This window comes from Lithobates pipiens, unplaced genomic scaffold (assembly GCF_037356315.1).
Source record: "Lithobates pipiens isolate NorthernLeopardFrog02 unplaced genomic scaffold, aLitPip1_a1.2 Scaffold_22, whole genome shotgun sequence".
NCBI lineage: Eukaryota > Metazoa > Chordata > Amphibia > Anura > Ranidae > Lithobates > Lithobates pipiens.
In genome coordinates this window covers 346890326-346902476 of record NW_027507784.1, presented here as the reverse complement: position 1 = coordinate 346902476, position 12151 = coordinate 346890326, and positions in this window count along the sequence as shown.

The following is a 12151-nucleotide window of genomic DNA, read 5'->3' as shown; positions in this document are numbered from 1 at the left end:
TGCCCGCAGGAGCCCACAACCTGCCCGCTGCCCATAAGAGCCCGCAACTTGCCCACAGGAACCTGCAACCCGCCTGCTGCCTGCCGCTTGTGGGAGCCCGCAACCTGCCCGCTGCCTGTAGGAGCCCGCAACCCACCCGCTGCCCGCTGCCCGTAGGAACCAGCAACCTGCCTGAAGGAGCCCGCCCATTGGAGCCCGCAACCCAACAGTAGGAGCTCACAACTCGCAAGCTGCCCACCGTCGTCTGTAGGAATTCGCTACCCGCTGTCTGTAGGAGCCTGCCTGTAGGAACCCGCAACCCGCCCATTGGAGCCCGCAACCTGCCCGCTGCCCATAGGAGCCCACATCCCCCCCGCTGCCTGCCACTTGTAGGAGCCCGAAACCTGCCCGCGGTCCATAGAAGCCCACATCCCCCCCGCTGCCTGCCGCTTGTAGGAGCCCGCAACCTGCCCGCGGTCCATAGAAGCCCACATCCCCCCCGCTGCCTGCCACTTGTAGGAGCCCGCAACCTGCCTGCTGTCCATAGGAGCCCACATCCCCCCCGCTGCCTGCCACTTGTAGGAGCCCGCAACCTGCCCGCGGTCCATAGAAGCCCACATCCCCCCGCTGCCTGCCGCTTGTAGGAGCCCGCCCATTGGAGCCTGCAACCCATCCGTAGGAGCCCGCAACCCACCCGCTGCCCACGGTCTGTAGGAACCTGCAACCCACTGCCTGTAAGAGCCTGCCCGTAGGAGCCCCCAACCCACCTGCTGCCCGTAGGACCCGCAACCAGCCCGACCCCTGTAGATGCCCGCAACCCACCCGCTGCCCACCACCTATAGCAGCCCGCAAGCCAGCCGATGCCCGTCCGAAACCTAGGTGGGGTAAGTGTTTGTGGGGGGGGGTGCCGCCGACCAACTAACTGGTGGGGGAGGTGGTTGTTTGCCACCCCCCAGAAAATAAAACACCAGCCGTCACTGGACCACACTCATAATCAACAACAAAACTGGTGAAAAATCTGGTGCAGCTCAGCATAGCAGCCAATCATCTTCCAGTTTGGCAAAGTTTGAGGCCGGGTTCACACTAGAGTGGATTGGATGAGGGTTTCCACCATCCAATTTTCAGGTTCCGAATTCAGGCAAAAATTCTGACCTAATTTGAACCTGAAATGGTGAATCGGGACGTACCGGACCCCTGCTGTGCCGCACGGCCGCATATAGTGTGAAGTTAATAACTGATTGGCTGCCATGCACAGCGGCATCAGAATCTGAGTGCGCCAGTTTTAGTAAATCTCCCCCATTATGTCATTTTAGCTTTGATTATTAAATTTGTTCCAATTTCTATTAATAAAGTGGAACGTCAATTTCCATCCAATCAACATTGATTACTTTTAATCCTTTTCTCACCTAAGCCACACCCTCCTGTCTGTGTTCCATTAAAATCAGCGACCCGTCACATTATGGAACGGAAGTGATGTCCATCAGCTATGCATGCGTTCCACCACTACTACCAGGTTTGCTAATCTGATGAAACACCTGCAGTCAGAAGAAGGCGGTAGACATCTTACTACACCCAGCTACGTCTTGAATTTCACAGTAATTTTAGCAATAAAGTGAGTGTATATAAATAAATATAGTAGTCTGTGATGCTGTTTGGATGATTAATTTTGAAAGGCTAAAGGTTTAGCACTGAGCGGTGCGGGGTGTACCAACATGGCCTCCGCCACCTTCCTACTGCTGGGTGTACCAACATGGCCTCCGCCACCTTCCTACTGCTGGGTGTACCAACATGGCCTCCGCCACTTCCCTACTGCAGGGTATACTAACATGGCCTCTGCCACCTTACTACTGCTGGGTGTACCAACATGGCCTCCGCCACCTTCCTACTGTTGGGTGTGCCAACATGGCCTCTGCAAACTTCCTACTGCTGGGTGAACCAACATGGCCTCCGCCACCTTCCTACTGCTGGGTATACCAACATGGCCTCCGCCACCTTCCTACTGTTGAGTGTGTCAACATGGCCTCCGCCACCTTCCTACTGCTGGATGTACCAACATGGCCTTACACTGTTATACAAGCTGTACACTCACTACTTTACATTGTAGACAAGTGTCATTTCTTCAGTGTTGTCACATGAAAAATAGAGAAGAAAAGATTTACACAAATGTCACTGATGGGGGTGTACTTACTTTTGTGAGATACTTTATTTATTTAGAAAAAAAAAAATAGGAAAACCATTTATCATTTTCCTTCCACTTCACAATTACGAGCCACTCTGTGTTGGTCTATCACATAAAATCCCAATAAAAATATGTTTTTAGTTGTAACATGACAACATGTGGGAAATGTCATGGGGTATGAATACTTTTTCAAGGCGCTGTCTGTATTACATCTTTATTATATATACAGGATTTATACGGCCCCCGAGGGTTTCCGCAGCGCATTACAGCACAAGGGCAGACAGTCCAGTCATCACACAACAGAGGAGGAATCAGATATCACAATAAAAAAAGGAAACGCTGAGCCGTTTGTTTTCTATTTGGTTTATTTTATACTCTGAGGAACAAGAAATAAACTCGATACAAAATATTTCCTTCTTCTTCCTTGGATGGTAATGATTGATGATCAAACTCGGCATTATGAGGATTTTTATAAAACAAGTAAAATATTTTATAAACAGAATGTCTTTTATTTTACACAATAAAAGAAAAAATAACCAGAAACCCCCAAAAAAATTTGACCCTAAATTTTTTTATGACCGGCGTTGAGAATGGAGAGCAGGGCCGTCTTTAAGGCAGGGCAAAAGGGGCCCTGTCATTGTTGTGGGGCCCAAAGCAGCTGCCTCATACTTACCAACTGTCCCAGTGTAAATTCCCTTGTCCCTTGAAGTTTTAGTCCGGTGCTGTGGCCTGATATCTCAGTGTGAAGTGATGGTACTAATGCTGCCCAGCTCTGCCTTATTGTTGTGTACAGATGACTCACCTGCAGACCCTGTGTTTACATGTAAATAACCGGCATTCATATGTAAATATTGGCAGCATTACTAAGTAAATAGATGCGGCTGGCAGCATTGATGTGTAAATAAAGGCGGCATTCATATGTGTATCGTGCTCCCCTGCAGTGAGGAGATGATGTGCTGTAACCTCTAGAAACCAATCAGTGAGCAGTATTACTTAACAGTAATCTCTAGCAACCAATTAACAAGCAGAAATCATTTGCTGTAACCTCTAGCAACTAATCAGTGAGCCGTAATGTGTGCTGTAACCTCTAGCAACTAATCAGTGAGCCGTAATGTGTGCTGTAACCTCTAGCAACTAATCAGTGAGCGGTAATGATACACTGTAACCTCTAGAAACCAATCGCAATCGCTGCCTGATCTGATACAGTAAACTGATTTTAAGTCTAGCTGCTATTTATTGTATGTCTCAGAGAAGGTGGAGAGCAAAATTGCATGGGGGGGGGGGGGGGAGAAATTTTTTGCCCAGGGCCCAATCAATATTAAAGATGGCCCTGATGGAGAGCATACAATAAAAAAAAAGGCTGAGAAAAAGTGTTGTGCGTTCGTCACACGTATGACACACCTGATGTCACATCATACATGTCTGCCTGTTACAGAGGACTACACTACATGTACTCGGCAGAGGATTTAGGTTCATCAACATATTTCTTCTTTTTTTTTTTTTTTTCATAGATTTTTGTTGAGTGAACATATGAAAATCATACAACATTCCATTGTAACAACTGAATGCATTAAGGTACAGTGAGAAAGAAAAACATTATTTTTCTGCAAAATAGAACACCGTGTCTTTGGGGGTATCGCTGATCCTTTCAGCTTTTTTACTTTTACTTTTACAATAGGCTTTCATATCCGTAAGCAGGGCTCAAGTCCTGCGGGAACTCACGGGAACGGAGTTCCTGTACTTTTTCCACAACAGGAACTCAGTTCCCGTTAGCGGCCGCGTCCTGCAAGACTTTGAAGTATGTGAGGTGTGTGGGAGGTGCTACACCAGCAGCCGCCGACACAGCTCGCAATAGTAAGTGCCGCACACCTGACCATTCAGGCATTGCCAGTAGGGGGCCCCATGACAGCTTCCTCTTCGATCTACCTGTCAATCACAGCTAGCTGACGGGTAGATCAGGTTTAGGTCTAGCTGAGGGGTAGATCAGGTCTAGGTCTAGCTGACGGGTAGATCAGGTCTAGGTCTAGCTGACGGGTAGATCAGGTCTAGGTCTATCTGACGGGTAGATCAGGTCTAGGTCTAGCTGACGGGTAGATCAGGTCTAGGTCTAGCTGACGGGTAGATCAGGTCTAGGTCTAGCTGACGGGTAGATCAGGTCTAGGTCTATCTGACGGGTAGATCAGGTCTAGGTCTAGCTGACGGGTAGATCAGGTCTAGGTCTAGCTGAGGGGTAGATCAGGTCTAGGTCTAGCTGATGGGTAGATCAGGTCTAGGTCTAGCTGACGGATAGATCAGGTCTAGGTCTAGCCGACGGATAGATCAGGTCTAGGTCTAGCTGACGGGTAGATCAGGTCTAGGTCTAGCTGACGGGTAGATCAGGTTTAGGTCTAGCTGACGGGTAGATCAGGTCTAGGTCTAGCTGACGGGTAGATCAGGTCTAGGTCTAGCTGACGGGTAGATCAGGTCTAGGTCTAGCTGACGGGTAGATCAGGTCTAGGTCTAGCTGATGGGTAGATCAGCTATTCTGCTCACAGGACATGCAGGGAGAGAGGTGAGCTGAGGGAGGAACATCAGTTTGGGGTGGTAAGCTGGGCACAATACCTGGCAAAGTTTAATGCCAGGAGGGAAGTTTATGTGGAAATATGTGAAGGGTTGGAATAGCAGTGAGTGTGTGTTGGAGCCCCTGCAGAGTTTGCAGCCCCCTCAAGCTAACATACATCTCCTAAGCAGGAACACATCACTATCTCCCCAACATTCTGTCCAGATAATGTGCAGTTCATTTATGACCGTTTAACCCTGTGTTATCCAAACTCTGTTCAATGAAAAGTGTAAACTCACCACATAAACCCTCTATATACAAAATAACATCCCCAATAAAGATCAGAACATGATGGTCACATGACAGCACAATGATTGAATGCTGATTATTCAGAGAATTACCGTATTTATGTTTATTGAGAATTGTTTTTTCTTTATGTACTAACAGTTAAGCTTCAATCACACAATGCAAAAATGGGATGAAAAATACCACTTTTGAAGCGTTCGTGCATATAAGAGCGTATCATTTATTTATTTTTTGGGTGGGGGAGGGGATCTTGGGTGGGAGTTCCCACACTTTTTTTCCCCAGGACTTGACCCCCGTCCATAAGCGATTGGGGAAACCCCCTATTGGGGCCCTCTAACAAACCGCTAGGGGGTTGTTTACTACAACAAACCCCATTGATTGCCTTTCCGTTTTTTAAGTAAGTATCCCTCCATATATCACCCTATAAACATTCGGGTCTAGTGCTCCTGGCATTTCCTTTTGATGCGTGTTCTACCATCTCTCTATTTCCGCATGTTGACTTTCTATGGACTCTTTTAACAAGGGTTTCCTCGGAGGATTGTCCTGGCTCTGATACTGAATTTTCCAACACTTTGAATGTGGTATCTCTTTTTCATTTTTTTTCTTTTGTTTTCTATGCCAGCATGCTTTGCTTAGGCTTCTATAAACGTGTTTTTGACTTGTCTGCCTGTCTCCCCTGTCTTTGGTTCCTTTTTTTTTTGGGGGGGGGGGGGGGGGCAGGTGGACCATTTTTGACCCCGATATACGGTCTGTTTTACACTAATAGGAAAGCAATGCATACGGGACACCTCCCCGTTTTGGAATATACTTGGGAGACTTGTATCATCTTATCGGAATCTCTTTAATAAGTGTGATCATACGCCTTCGGCGTTATCCAATGTTCCTGCCGTATATCTTTGGAGGAGCATTTTCAATAAGGTTGGTAGTCGGCCCTCTAGCTATTGGATGGTACATGTTGGGGACATTTATATGTTTGGTTATTATTTACACTCTCCTTTTTTTTTTCTACAGAACTGCTTTGATATTCTTCTTTTGCTCTCTACCCCTGATGAAGGTTCTGCAGTAGCAGAGACTGGAAACGCGTCGGGTTTGGGACATCAATGAAAGTTGTTGGAGGTCTCTTTTATAAAGTTTTGTCATATGAATAAAAAAAAAGATTGGTAATTTTGGTGATATTGGTGGTCCATTTAAAGTCCCATTAAGGGGGATTTTTTTGTGTGTGTCTCTGCAAAATAGGTTCTAGTGATAATTAAGAGTCAATTAATACTTTACAGAGATATACATGTAGCACTGCCCCCCCCCCGAAGGAGCTGTTGGTTTTATTGGGCTTACTGTTACCTTCTTGACCTCTTCTCCATCTAGGGGTTCCCGTGGTCGGTGGCCCAAAGAAATTTAGAAACTGACACTGAATCTTCTTTTGGGTTATTTATTTAAAGCAGAAGCAGAGTCTTTAGACAAGGGTAGAGGGTCAGGGGTAAGTTCAGGTACTTTAGACTGCAAAAAATGGAAAGTCTCTTATAGAAAAATCCAGAGAGTAGCAACCGTTTCACAGCCGGATTTTACAACCCCCCGGATAGACCTCCTCTCACTAGGCCTAGCAGCCGGTAAGGTGTTAGGTAAAGTCTCTGCCACAGACTTGAGCATAACTGAGGAACTTAGATAAATTTAAAGAGCTATCATACGGTACCAGTATCTCTCAGCCGATCCGGCGATACCGTATGAGTGTAGATCCAGGTTGTGTCCTTCAACTGAGCCTCCAGGCTTCTTCAGAGAATGCCAGCCTTGCCCCAGGCCTTCTCCTGAAGAGTCCTCCCCTGGGGTTCTTCCAGTTGCTGGGCCTCTCCCTTCAGATGAGACGGCACCGGACCACCTCTGGATCAACAGGCCCTCAAAACCCATTCAGGCCTGTCCCTGCAGTTGCGTTGTCTCGGGCTAGCCAGCCTCGAGACTCGAAGTGCATGGTTCCGCACCCCAGGCCAGGAGGGCCATGGGGCTGGGTCAGGAGGACCACCCTAACCCGAACAGGCAGAAACAATCTCCGGGAAACCGGAACTCCGAAGAACGCGATGTCGGTACCTTAAATACCACCCCCCAGAATGCACAGCAGGAGAACACTCACCCCACTGGGCTGGTTCCGAAAGAACAGTGGCATTCAATAAACCCAGCTAAACTGCGTTCTTACTCTTGCCAGCGGTGACAGCGATACCTGCAGCCAAGGAGAACTCAGTGCAACCCAGCTGGACTGGTACTGAAACCAGAAATTTTGAAAATTAGCCCCAAAACCCAACTGTGGTTTCAGGAAAATTAACTTTGAAAAAAAAAAAAACACATAGCGCCTGCTCGTCAGGAGCCAGCGCTACATACATACAGTGGAACCTTGGATTACGAGCATAATCCATTCTAGGAGAATGCTTGTAATCCAAAGCACTCGCATATCAAAGCAAGTTTCCCCATAGAAGTCAATGGAAACAGAGATAATTTGTTCCGCCTTGACTTCTATTGCATGCAATACCGCATGTGGCCAGAGGTGGGGTGGAGAGACTCGGAAATACTCGGGGACAGCTCGGCTGAACTGGGAAAGTCTCTGAAACACTCAGAAACTGAGTATTTCTGTAATTACGAGTATTTCTGAGTGTTTCCGAGTATTTCTGAGTAATTCTGAGTATTTCTGAACGGCACCGAACCGCTCTGAGCGTGACCAGCTTGAATCATGCTCATTACACCCTTACAGCATGTCTCCAATTTTCAAGCCGACCTCTAATTGGGCGACTATGTGGCAGATGAGGTTTAATGATGATAAATGTAAAGTTCTGCACTTGGGGGCTAAGAATATGCATCATACATACTAGGGGAAGTACAACTGGGGGATCCATGGTGGAGAAGGATCTGGGGGGATCCATGGTGGAGAAGGATCTGGGGGGATCCATAGTGGAGAAGGATCTGGGGGGATCCATAGTGGAAAAGGATCTGGGGGGATCCATGGTGGAGAAGGATCTGGGGGGATCCATGGTGGAGAAGGATCTGGGGGGATCCATGGTGGAGAAGGATCTGGGGGGATCCATGGTGGAGAAGGATCTGGGGGGATCCATGGTGGAGAAGGATCTGGGGGGATCCATGGTGGAGAAGGATCTGGGGGGATCCATGGTGGAGAAGGATCTGGGGGGATCCATAGTGGAGAAGGATCTGGGGGATCCATAGTGGAGAAGGATCTGGGGGTTTTGGTAGATCATAAGCTCAATAATAACATGCAATGCCAAGCTGCAGTTTCCAAAGAGCAAAAAGTCCTTTCCTGTATTAGAAGAGGTATGGACTCCAGAGAGAGAGATATCATCTGTACAAATCATTAGTAAGACCTCATCTGGAATATGCCGTTCAGTTTTGGGTTCCAGTTCTCAAAAAGGATAATCGGGGAACTGGAGAAAGTGCAGAGAAGGGTAACCAAACTGATAAGAGGCATGGAGGAGCTCAGCTATGAGGAAAGATTAGAGGAACTGAATTTATTTTCTCTTGATAAGAGGAGATTAAGGGGGGATATGATCACCATGTACAAATATATAAGGGGTCCATATAGTGAACTTGGTGTTGAGTTCTTCACTTTATGGTCATCACAGAGGACGAGGGGGCGCTCTTTACATCTAGAGGAAAAGAGATTTAGTCTCCAAATACGGAAAGGTTTCTTCACAGTAAGAGCTGTGAACATGTGGAATAGACTCCCTGCAGAGGTGGATCTGGCCAACTCAGTGGATTGCTATAAGATAGTCCTGGATTATTTCCTAAGTGTACAGAATATAACGGGGTCCTGACATTTATAGGTAAAGTTGATCCACAGAAAATCCTATTGCCTCTCTGGGATCAGGAAGGATTTTTTCCCCTGCTGTAGCAAATTGGATCATGGCTCTACTGGTTTTTTTTTCACCTTCCTCTGGATCAGCTGTGGGTATAGGATTGGGTATATGGGATTGTATGATATTATTTATTTATTTATTGGTTGTATTGGATGGACTTGTGTCTTTTATCATCCTGACTAATTATGTAACTATCTGTTTTTACATTCAGTATTTGTTCGGTTGATATTCAGGTCTCGTTCCCGTGCTTTGCATGACGTTCTGGAGAAATCCGTTTTTTTCCTCAAAAATAGAGAGAGGTATAGAACTGATATGAGGTCTCTGTGGGGTTTTTGTTTGGAGCAAAGGTTTTCTGGACTCGTAGGGGTCCTTATCCAAGCCGGAGATGATTCCCATCTGCTTAAATAATGTTTCATTTGCATGTAATTCTACTGAGGAATCAAATTCGGATTGCGATCATTCTCACGTTCACCTCTAGATAAGAGAGTACCCCTTTTAACCACTTCAGTACCGGGGGGCACTTATACACCTTCCTGCCCGGACCAATTTTGAGCTTTCAGCGCTGTCGCACTTTGAATGACAATTACGCGGTCGTGCTACACTGTACCCAAACTAAATTTTTTATCATTTTGTTCCCACAAATAAAGCTTTCTTTTGGTGGTATTTGATCGGCTCTGCGATTTTTTTTTCCTGCTAAACAAATAAAAAAAGACTGAAAATCTTGAAAAAAAAAAACATGTTTTTTTTTGTTTCGGTTACAAAACTTTGTAAATAAGTACGTTTTCTCCTTCACTGATGGGCACTGACGGGGCTGCAGTGATGGGCACTAATAAGCTGGCACTGATGGGCACCGATGAGGTGGCACTGATAGGCGACACTGATAGGTGGCACGGATTGACATGGATAGGTGGCACGGATTGGCGTGGATGGGCAGCATGGATAGGTGGCACAAATGGGCATGGATAGGTGGCACGGATGGGCATGGATAGGCGGCATGGATAGGCGGCATAGATGGGCGTCACGGATGGGCATGGATAGGCGGCACGGATGGGCATGGATGGGCACTGATAGGTGGCTAGGATGGGCACTGATAGGCGGAATTGTAATTTAAAGTATTGTAGGGATGGATGCCAATCAGTGCCAAACAATAATGCATGGCAATCAGTGATGCCCATTGTGGGCACTGATTGGCATTCATTATGGGCACTGGCTGGCATCCCTGGTGGTCTAGGGGGGCATACCTGGGGCTGGGCATCCCCTGGTGGTCTGGTGGTGTCCCTGGTGGTCCAGTGTGGGCATCCACACAGACCCCCCCTGTCAGAGGAGCAGCCGATCGGCTCTCCTCTCCTCACGTCTGACAGACGCGAGTGAGGAAAAGCCGATCACCGGCTCTGGATTGACTCTTAATGGGGTAAGGGGGCCTAACCAATGCGTTGGATTGTTGGTTTTAAAAGTTTAGTGAAAGACCTCTAATCAGAGGATGTGTTTTGATCGTAGGGGGGGATGGTGATTTGGATGCATCCATGGTAGGGATCTTAAAGCAGAGGTTCACACAAAAATAAAACCCTCCGGTGTCACATTTGGCACCTTTCAGGGGGGAGGGGGTGCAGATATCTGTCTAAGACAGGTATTTGAACCCACTTCCTGGCATAGACTCCCATGGGAGTCTATGCCTCTTCCCGTCCCGCCGCGCTGTCTGCTGGGACACACACGGGTCTCAGAGACAGCAGGGACCATCCTGATTGCGCTGCTCGACTCGCGCATGCGCAGTAGGGAACCGGGAAGTGAAGCCGCAAGGCTTCATTTCCTGGTTCCCTTACCAAAGCATCTGAGGACCATGGGACACTTCGACCTCGGGTATTGGTATTTGTACCTGCTGACTTTAAAAAAAAAATTTTGCGGGACTCCCGCTTTAAAGCCGAGTTCCAGGCTTTTTTTTGTTTATTAACCACTTCAATACCGGGCATTTTCACCACCTTCCTGCCCAGGCCAATTTTCAGCGCTGTACCGTTTTGACTGTGTAATGTGTGAAATGGCTTTTTGTCTACATTAGGATCCCGTGTGACAGGGTGACAACACAGGAGCACAATTGGGCGATGAGGACAGAGTGTTGTCACCCTACAACAGGAAGTGCTCTTCATGGCGGGATCACCAGCAATTGTTTTAATTAATTCTTTTCTCTCTTCTTTTCACTTTTCCTTTCTCTCCTCCTTTTCTTTCCTTTTTTCTTTCTTTTCTCTCCTCTTTTCTCTCCTCTTCTCTCCTCCTTTTCTTTTCTCTTTCTTTTCTCTCCCCTCCTCTCCTCTTTTCTCTCCTTTTTCTCTTCTCTGCCTTCTTTGTCTTTTTTTTGTTGTCTTTTTCATTTATTCTCACACTGATTTTGTGTATACTTTATCTTATATGATATATTTGTTTATTTCGGGGGCGTGGCACATTTTATTCTTCTCCAAATTTCCCCACTGACTGTCAGCTGCGAGTTCCGGAAAACCTCTCCCCTCCCCCACTGGACTTATATTCATTTTTATTACCTTCTGTTGTAACAAAATTTCAAAATGTTCACTTTTACCGCTCGGCAATCATTTTTGGGATTCTACAGGACAAATACTCAGTTCCTGAGGATTATTTCCTTTCTTTATTGTCATCTGACAGTCTGGAGGTGATTCAGGGAAGGAGAATCTGAATATTTTTCTGGCGGCTTCTGCACATCGATAGATTTCAGCTGTCATTGTGATGACCGAGTCTAGAATTATTATTATTATATATACAGGATTTATATTGTGACAGTTTTCTCAGCACTTTACAATATAAAAGGGAGACAGTACAGTTAAAATACAATAAAACACAAGAAGGTTAGATGAGCGCTGTTTAGAAGAGCTAGACAGGAAGTGAGCAGAACTCTCCAATAACAGACAGGAAGTGAGCAGAACTCTCCAAAAACAGACAGGAAGTGAGCAGAACTCTCCAACAACAGACCGGAAGTGAGCAGAACTCTCCAACAACAGACAGGAAGTGAGCAGAACTCTCCAACAACAGACAGGAAGTGAGCAGAACTCTCCAACAACAGACAGGAAGTGAGCAGAACTCTCCAACAACAGACAGGAAGTGAGCAGAACTCTCCAACAACAGACAGGAAGTGAGCAGAACTCTCCAACAACAGACAGGAAGTGAGCAGAACTCTCCAACAACAGACCGGAAGTGAGCAGAACTCTCCAACAACATACAGGAAGTGAGCAGAACTCTCCAACAACAGACAGAAAGTGAGCAGAACTCTCCAACAACAGACAGGAAGTGAGCAGAACTCTC